A 10519-nucleotide genomic window follows, 5' to 3' on the forward strand; every position below is an offset into this window, starting at 1 on the left:
AGGCTCAGGCCTGAGATTTACATTTTGCCTGGCAAAATTCAGGAATAAAATTCACCTCTTAAGAGCACATCCTTCTCAAGTAGACTAGCCTTCTGTGTAAAGGAAGCATCTGTCTGGACAATACACTGATGTTTCTAAACTGGTATTCCTTGAAAGGCTGCTTCCTTGGAGAAGGCATAATGTGCACCTTGTTACTCCCTGTTTCTTCTGTTACCAGGGAGGAATCTTACATCAGCTGACAACATGCCAGTAACAAGTGACCTAGTGGACATCTCAATTTATAATCTTTGCACCAGACAACTGCCAGTTTGGCAGTGAAGAATATAAAGAAATTTTTATCCATCCTCCCCAAAAGCCATAGCTACAGTAAAATAAGATGCTGGTTGATAATGTGTTCTGTAACAAAGCTAAAAAACAGATTTAACGAAAAGTGACAAGCATAGACAATTCAAATTATGATTGGGTTTTAAGTTGTACTTTCATATATTTCAACCTATTGTTTTTCTCAGAATTCAGCTTTATATTTTATTCCCCAAAGTACCTGCATGCAGTCTAATCGTTAATACCTTGAATAATGCCATTTCTTCACCAAGACTATTTGGTGACTCTAGTAATAAGCAGATGATCAAGTGTTTATGCCAAGCTAAGATACATACCACATACGTATCTTGCAAGTTTTCAATTGTTAGTTTCATATATACATATATATGTATTAAAAAAAACAAAGCAAAAAACTTTCTGAAAGTATTCTAATACACATTTTAAACCACAGCATCTGCATCTAAAGCATCAGCAATGATAAACTGTTTATGCATTTCGTGTATAGGTATATCTATGTATACAACATGAAGTGGAGTTAAACATAACAGGATTTATGTTTAGGGTTAGAGAAACATAGGGTGCCTATGTTTCTCTGGTTCAACAAATATCACTGTACGTTGCTTAAGACATGATTTTCAGAAGGGATTCAGCAATATCTGCCACAGACAGACCTAGCCTGAACTCCTAGAGTTACATACATACATACATTGAAAAGTTGGAGAACTAGTATGCATTTCCTGCTCAACCTTTTGCTCTCTAACAAAGTGAACCAAAACACCAAGATGAAAAACCTCTGTATTTGAAATAAACAGACCCAGATAAAGGTCGAAACTTGAGGTTTGTGTCTAGAAGTTCTCTAATTTTGGTGCCTAAATCCTATCAGCTTTCCAAGTAATTTTTGGAGTATAAATTAATCACATACTTTTACAGTTGCTCCTTTTGTCCAATTCTACTTGAAATAATAGAATGTGTACTTGAAACAGCATCACGTAAAGTGCTTCTTCCCTGCACAAGTCCTATGTAATGTAACATATCACAAACACAATTGTGCATTGTCTGTTGTGTAATATATTTTATTGCCTTATTCTTTTTCTGCTGTATACTGTAATTTTTAGGGTATGAAAACACTTAATTCAAGTAAAGTGCAAATGTCAGCACATTTCTGCAATAGTCAAATGGAAGTGTCAAAATTACTCTATGGAATAGCACAAAACCAGGTGTGAAAACTACGTATCCTGACAACAATATCTATGTATCAATCATACATACCACATACATTCATCACCACACTGATACACGCTAGGCCATTCCACTAATGATTCTTGTCAAAGAGTTGTCTTGGTCATAGTTAACAAAGAAGTCAAAGAAGAGAACTCTTATAGTGAGACATCATCAACTGAAAACCAAATGCAGTGGAAAAAAAGGATTGCAAATATCACACTTGACTCTAAACTCTTCTCCAACTTTTTAGAGAATTCATCCTTCATACAGAAGTATATAAAAAAAAAAGAGTCAATTTTATGGCAATGCTACGGCACACAGTAGTCTGTAGGAAATGCTGGAGGGTGGCAGAGGTTTGCTGACCAAGAAGTACAGTGCTGGATCCTGCAAGACTAACCACCACCGTCCACTAATATTAGAATAAATGAGGCTGCCAGGTACTTGTGTTTATGAGCCTGGTGTGACATCAGGGTCAGGGGCTTTTTTCTCTCTTACTGGAATTACAGAGCATGATGAGTTAGAACATAAATGCTCCAGAGATTCACATTTTACTACAACAGACTTTTGCACACTTCATACTTTGCACGACAGGCACCCAGCTCAGGTGTACAATTTTTTCTCTGTCGTCTCTATTTTCTTCAAGTTGCAGTTCAGTTTTCTCTTTTGTACCAACCTGGGGAAAAGCAAAGGCTCAATCTAGCTTTTTTGGTTAATGTAAGCCTCTGAAGTGGCCTTTCCCATCATAAAGCTTTTATGACAGTATTTCCTCAGTTATATGAAGCTCTAAAATGTAAAATTGTCCTAATAGTTAGCTACCAAACTGAAAAGAGAAATCCTACTGTAAACAACAGCTTGTTTTATACTCTTAATGACATATTGCCCATAATCTCTTCACACAGGATTAAGGAAGGATTAAAGCAGGGGACAAATAGAGGACAAAATACAATAGCTTGAAAGAATCTAGTAATTTGTGTAAATTTAGAGAATGTGAAAAAGTACTAAATAATTTAAGCACATTTTCACTTTTACTATATTACTGGTGTTTAATTTTAAGCACTAGCAACAACTTTATTTTATTGTCTGAATTACATCTCAAAATGGAATGAATAACAGCAAATCATCTGCATTTCTGCGGTACAAGTGTCATGCATTTCCAAAAGTTTTACATTTGCATGCTAAACAGCCTACTCTCAAATTAAAATACAAACTAGAATACATGACCCACTAAAAACCTCCCACACAGGTAAGCAAAACACGTACCGCCCAATTTCACCAACCTGTTTACAGTAACTGTTGAAATCACCAAAACTGTTCACAGAGCATGGTACTACTTTCAAGGATCAAAACTGGCAGTATTGCACAGTAGAGAATGTATGCTGATACAAATTTTAAAAGTTAAAAAAAGTATCAACCATACAACCACAAACCAATGAACCTATTGTTTCTGTAAGAACCTTCTTTGTAGTGACCGTGTATTACTAAAGCTGATGGTAATCGGGTCCCATGACAGCTGGATTCAGTTCTTGAGATTAACTACAAATCCATTACTCTAATCAAAGACCAGTTGTTATTTAGAAGCATGACTGCTCAGCTGCAAGCAAGAAGTCAGTAACGTTGACAATAAATGTTTGTACTTTAAAATATTTACTGCCTTAAATATTTTTTAAAAAAAGTTTCTTCAAAAGTCTAAGATGTTGTTTCACTTCTTTATACTGGGCATATCAAAAAGCAGGAATTGCAGTTTGCTGGAGATATTTTCCCTCACTTTGTTCCAAACTAGCTTTGGTTTCAAACCAAAATGATCCGCACCAACTTTTTCAGGATGTTTCAACAGTGACCTGCCTGGATGCTGCTGCCCCACGCCAGAAAGAGTACCTCTTCCCACCGCGTGAAACCTCTTCCCGCAATGCAATGAGCAGAAGGTACAGCAAGTGGCAGGACAGTAATGGTTTCAGTGAGACCTGCTGAAGGACTTTCAAGACTCCAGCTTTGGCCAGCATCCAGAAGGAAGAGAGACTACTCATGCTTCAACATCTCCACACCGCTGTAAGTTTCAATAAACGTCCATTTCCCTGCCAATTTTAGTTTCACCTGGTGACAGTTACTTCCCAAGATTACACACTTGCCTGCCTTAATATATGCTCACAGGGCACAACTCTCCTCTCACTTCCTCAGGCCATGAAACTCAAGATGGCCTGGAAGTTTCACCCTGGTTCTCATAAATAAAAATTCACCTCCTCTCATTAACCCTGCACATGTCAGGCTGTCAAGGCCCCGACCTGCCTTACTACAGCCAAAGCAGGCAGGATCCCTATCTCCACACGCTCCACACATGAACAGAGCCCAGCGCTGCAGAACTGAGCCCCCATACCCGCGAGGAAAGGCCACTCGTGACCCGGCCCACCTCAAACCAGCCTGCGGGCTGGCAGAGGCCGTCCCGCTGAGGGGCAGACGACGCACCCCGGGCTGTTCCCTCCTAAACCGGCATCTCCCTCATCCTGGTGTACCCTGGGGCCGCCCCAAATGGCAGGACAGGCTCAGGGGCGCCCACCGCCGCTCCCGCTGAAGGAACCCAGCTCCCTCCCCGCCACCGCCACGGCCACGGCCACCGCCACCCCCCCGCCGCCACCGAGCGCGGCCGCCCACTCACTGCGGCGCTGCGGGCCCCGGTCCCGCCCAACCGCCGACCGCCGCCGGGCCGCTCTGCCGCGTCGCCGGGGCGACGGCGCGAGGCAGTGGGGGCGGGAGGGGCCTGCCGCCGGCCCCGCCCCTTCTCGCCGCCGTCACGCGGGCCCCGTGAGGTGCGGGCGGTGTCCGCGGAGGAGGAGGAGAGGGAGAAGATGGCGGGCGGTGGGCGACAAGCGGCGCGGGGAGAGGGCAAAACCCAGTCAGGCGGCCGGCAGCCCCGGGCAGGACCCGTGCCTGGCGACAACAGCCGTGTCACCTGTGTCCGGAAGGTGGCGCCACAATACGCGACACCACCTTGAGAGTGCCGGTAATACTATTGCTGTTAGTGATAATTGTGTGTTAAAGGTGCCAGCAAAGCCCCTGCCTACTTAGGGTTTGTACAGGAATTCGTGTCTGTAATATCCATAGCTGTAATGAAAAAGTCTGCCAGATTTTTTTCTTTTATTATTTATTGCAAGCAGTTTATTAAAATGCACATTGCTAATATTGATGCGGCTGGAAACTTTGAATGCTATATGTATTCTAAAATATATATATATATATATATATTCTAAAAATAAGCATGAAGTTTCTTCTCGGTCCTCTGTGACCCACATTTTCCCAGTGTGAACAGAAGGCACGGTTAATAAAAATCGCACATTTAGTGTCAGAGAATAATTTTGGCAGTGAAGTCTCATTTTAAGCTTTAATTCTCAACATTGGCTTGCACTTCCTGTATTTTTTAATGTTTTCTAGGGCTAGGGGCAAGGGAAAGGAAAAGATCTTTTAAACACGGTAACTCCTAGTGGCACCACGGAGGGAAAGGCAGAATGATTGTTTTAGAAACTCAGATTCACATCAGGTTCAGCAAACTGGCAGCTCGGGCTTGCTGAGCGAAAACGGGAAGCTGTCTTAATCATATCTTTCTTTCCCACCCCCTCCTCTTGTTCCTCAGTAACTGGTGTGGTAACTGTGTGGTGGTTTAAGCACCGTTGACAGATTAATTGCTTCTACCTCAAGTCAACTGTGTGGAACGTAGGGCTATGGGAATCGGTTTTCTGGAATCCAAAGGATTTGACGGCTCGCACACAGTTTGCTGAAATGAAAGTTATGGAAAACAACATTGTATTTTCTGAAACAGAATATGCCCATTTCCTTTATTGAAATGAAAACATCAGAGGTGCCTCCCAGGTAATACGAAGTTCAAAGGTGAGACTCGGGCCCGAGGAGGGAGAAGGTGCCTTCACCCACACAAGCAGAATTCAGGCAGAGTCGACAGGAGTTGATCATATGTGGCAAAGCCTTCAGCCATGTGTTCCCTGAAAGGATGTGTTTGAACGCTGTTACGGGTGTACATGGTGTGTGTGGAAGTACCTTTCCACCATCGGTGGGAACGGTGCAGGTTGCCCTGCGATGACCCCTCCCTGCGCTCCTGTCCTCTCCTCCTCTTCAGTTTAGCTTTGTCCCACAGCAGCCCTTTCTCCGCTGTGGTGGGGAGCTCCCCTGTGGTGTCCCACAGCAGCTCCTTCCTCCTCCTCTGGTGCTGCCACACAATTTCCATGGGTATCCTTCTGCCTACCTTCCCCTGCAGGGGCATGGGGCTAGCGTAAGGCTTCCTGGGACCTTGCTGGGCTTGTGTGCCTGAGTATTAGGTGGCCTGTCAGACTGGTTTGTGAAGCTGTAGTCCCTTCTCTGAGGAGATTAGGCCGAGTAAGGGAAGGAAGTTACAGCTGCTTTAATGCTCTTATCTGGGAGGTCCCTAGAACAATGTTCTTGGTTGCTTCTGGGGCATTTCTAGTCTAATTACAGTAACTTATAGCACATCTCACACTGACAAGGAGTCTGATACTTAAATAATTTCAATATCAGTTTTGGAGAGGTGTAGCACTTAAGTCTAAATTTTATTACTGGGACCTTGAGTGTGTCAGTTATTGGCACCTTCCATAAAGCTCCCTGACATCTTGCTTGGGTGAAGACAGAAAGGCTGTGGGCAGAACTTGCCGGCGTTTAAGCCAAACTGCAACGTGGTGCACTGCAACCCAGTCACTTCACACTTCATTTTGTCACGCAGACAGGAGAGAGGTGCTGTGCTGTGCTCTGGCTGTGAACCGGGAAACCGAAGGAAAGGCAACAGGCTGGAACAGAGAGGCCCAGGAACTGCCGGGATGTTTGTGAGCCTTGTCAAAGGACTTCCAAGAGAACATCCTCCTGCACCTGCTTCCCCGCTCATTTTACACAACACCACGAGCAGACCTGCTGCTAATTTTCTGTTGAAAGAACCCTCTTTGGTTGTTGTCCTTAAAGGTGTTGATGCTTTGCTCAAATGCCAGCCTAAATACCCGAAACCGGCTTCTCTCAAACACCATCACAAGTGCCAGCATGCATGTTGAAGATAACAGGGGGTTGTGTAAACTTCACCTGGTATCTGTTTGAATGAGTTTGAGTGATGCTTCTGTGTGATTACCTGTTCGCACCTGTGTCATCCCACTGAGGTTCATGTTGCATACGGACCCTTGCGAGCCCACAGAGGTGTCCTGTTGAAATGCACTCCCTGTTTTGCACAATCCCAACTGTAGCCCGATGTAAGCGGTAACAGGTTCACTCTCCCTTTGCTTGTGACTGACACGCAGATATTTACTTTATGCAGCTAGAACACCTAAGGTGGTTACCCAGGCATGGGACACCACCGTACACCAGTCTCATTACTTCTCAGGCAGAGGAGTTTTAACCTGCCTGGACTAACTTTTCCCTCCTAGTGTTGGGAGGAACTACTCCAACATTAAATATCCTGGTTCTTCCCTTTTTATCTGCACGTTATTGCTATGGATGAGGGTGGGAATGCCATGAACTTTCCTAAATGCATCTCCAGAACTGTATTGTGCATCCTGCTAAATGGCGTCTCTCAAGAAACATGATCTACTTTTGTGAATGGGAGTCACTCAGTTGTATTAGATAGTTTCCCCCAAAAGGACAAAAAAGAAAAACCCTAGAAATCCAGAAAAAATCCCAGAAAACCCCCAGGGAAAAAAACCCTGACAACCAAACAAACAACAAAACCAAAAAAACCCCAGTGTCAGAAATCATATTCTTTCCTGCTGCTTTGACAGTGTCTGTAGAGTAGCTCTGGTTTCCACCCACAGAGCTCAGACGAAAGCTTGCCTCTGTTTTTAAAGATGATATTTTATACCCCAAAATGAGGAGATCACCTACTTCAAGCTCAGTAAGCCCCAAACAACCAAGGTTCTGCACACCCTGCTTCTAGCATTTAGTGCAATTGAAAAGCCCAGGGGTAACCTACTTTCAGAAGAGTGAGGGTGAAGCCAATTGCTCAGACTCTCAGCAGAGGTCTTTGGCAGGACTGAGTGGACACACGTGGCCGTGGAGCGTGACAGCATGTCCAGCTCTGTCCTCCTGGCAGGAGGAGATGGGACCATGAAAGGATGCCCACATGCAGTTGCACCCGTCAGATGTGTGACATGTGGCTGCGTACAGCAGGTACACAGTTGAAAAACGTTGTGAAGCGGCCTCTTGTCTCTGGGAGGCATCCATTCAACGCCTGAGCTTTTAAACTTTGCCATTAAAAGGCTCTTTTTTGGTACAAAGGGCAGCCTCAGCGTGGGGACAGATGGCACTTTACCTCAGTAGGGCCCTTGTAGTCCATATGAAGCTGGAGCCACAGGTGGCCGAGGTTTGAAAGCACCTTCCCCCCCCCCGGTGGCTTTGCCATAACAACTGGAATTTGCTAGATGAAGACGTCTGCCACAGTACAGGATGCGGGCTGGCAAGGGGGTCCTCTCATGTGCTCAAGACAGGACCAGAAACCATGCTTGAAGGGGATGATTAATGGAGGAGAAGCTGCTTACTCGGGGACTAAAGGGAACGCATCTTTCCTCAGGATTGCTGCTTGGCTTGAGAAACATGCTTTTAAAGTCAATTCTGCAGCTATATAAGCCAACAAGGAGGCATTCAATTTCAGCTTTTTTTTTGTTACAGAAGCTCGCGTTGCCTTTACATTTACATATTTTGGAGAGAAAACTATGTACAGCACTAGACTATCCATCTGATCTTTTATTTGGAAATGGTAACGTACGGCTATCTTGTCCCAGACACTTGTGCATGAAAGGGAGCAAAGTGAGGAAAGACGGCAATAACCTTTAGAGTGGTTTTATTTGTTCTAGTGCTACAGATCATGTGGTGAGGTAATTACTACTATAGCTTTTTACTGTGCTTAAACAGCTGTCATGTTTATTAGATATAAATCCACACCCAAAAAGTAGCATCTTAACACAACTGGCTGCATTTTCTTAACTCATGTACAAAGTTCTGCTTAAAGAGCATAGCATAATGATTCCAGCGTACAGCTACAATGACAAGTTTTATACCAGTAATATTAACATCACAAAACCCACACAGCTTGTCTTAATGTTTTAATACACTTGAAGCTTGTGTTGTGGTTGTCTAACTCCTCTAAAATCAATATAAAATGGAGCAAATTACAGCTTTAAAATTATCTTTGACTTTCGCATCTGCTGTGATTCTTTCCTGACTTTTTAAGTCATTTTATTTGGCTTTTTTCTCGTCCAATATGCTTCTTTTAAACTTCAAAGGCTGTAAATCTTAATTTTTATTCTACATACCAAAAGCTTGAATATGATTTGGAGTACAGATGAGAAATCTCATTTCTGCAAACTGGCATAGTGTTATATATTCCTAAACTTTGAAACTTCGCATGAGTCTCTGTGGGGTAATTTGGTGGGTTTTTTTACCACCCACCCCCCCCTTTTTTTTTTTTTTTTTTTTTTTAAGGTCATTGTCTGGGATAATTATCAAACTGATGTTGCTCACCTTTATCTATTCTTGTCAGGAATTTAAAACACCTGGTAGAGGAAGTAGAGAGTTTAACATGAGCCAAGCGAGGTATACAGCAAATACCCTAAAAGACAATGTGAGCTTTCTGCAGATTAATTCATTTAGTCTTTTTGTAAATTCCAGCTTCACACAGCTTGACTTTTTAAAATGCTGAACAATCCACTACTGAGACAGGACACTATTAGCTAAATTCCTGTGGGGCTCAATTTCATTTATCAGTCTGTGCACATTGTTTTCATAAAATTACAAAAAGAAATAATTATTTTAAACTTGGGTATTTGTGCACCATGCTTTGCAAGTAAGATTTGTTTAGCAGTTTGATGATAGCATCACAAGGTTCTGTGTGTTGAAGCCAACTAGCCAGCTGCTCATGTTAGTTTACATGATGCTTTGTTTTTAAGCGCGATTTCATGTTTATGGAAAGGGTGTGGTAGCATGCTGTTACTCAAAACATAGCAAAAATATACATAAACCAGACTTTTAAAAAAAATATTTGAGTGTCCAAAAAGTTAAAGATACTTGGTAACTTAATAATAATAATGATGCTAGTAAGAAATTCTGTCATCCTGACCAATCCCCTGTGTCTACGTAGCTCCCTTGTTGACATGCACGGTTTGGTACAGGTTCCATTCCCCACTGCTAGGCAACTTTCAAAATACCTAAGTTTTAAACCAGCAGTACTCATCCATTTCTTCTTCTCTCTGGCCTACTGGAGAAGTAGTTCAACTAGCCAGGAATTTGGGGATGCAAGTCCTTACATTTTCTTTGTTTAGCTCAGAGTGCCTAGAGATTTTTGTTTTCTGACCTCTCAGTTTGTTGGTTGCTTTGTTTCTAGAACAGTGCTGTCATGGGGAGTTAAGATTGTAGAAAGAAAAATGGCTAGGAGAAATCTCTTGGAGGAAGGAAAAAGATCTAATGGAGATACAGCACAGAAAGGTAAGCCAGGAAGGTGCGTTCAACACTGACCTGTACTGCTAAGCAGGTAGCATGTTGTGTTTTTAGCCAGGATGGAGTTGTATTCATGGGTAGAGGGAATCTCAGCAGCAACGCCTGTACAGTATTGGTCTGACCAGCTTGCCAGACCCCTTTAGACAAAAAGCAGTTTCACTGCAAATGCTTTTCAGGACCATGTATGTAACCCTGACACCCATGCAATGCTGGGCGTGCTTGGCGTGAGTCACTTGAACCTCCTTGCCTACAAAGCCAGGAGTTGCAAGAGGTCCGTTCCCAGTGGCAGTGAGGCTATGCCTGGGCTTTCCTTTTTGCATAGAAAGGCTGGACAGTAAGTGCCGTTGATGCAGGGGATCAAAAAGCAACATGAAGTTAGTGTGTAGATTTTTCATTTCTCATTTCAGTGAAACCTAGCTGGTCTTCCTGTTCATCAAATGGATCACGGAAGATGAACGGACCATTCAGGTCAAATATTCAGCAAATTGTGTTG

This window comes from Numenius arquata, chromosome 4, assembly GCF_964106895.1.
Source record: "Numenius arquata chromosome 4, bNumArq3.hap1.1, whole genome shotgun sequence".
NCBI lineage: Eukaryota > Metazoa > Chordata > Aves > Charadriiformes > Scolopacidae > Numenius > Numenius arquata.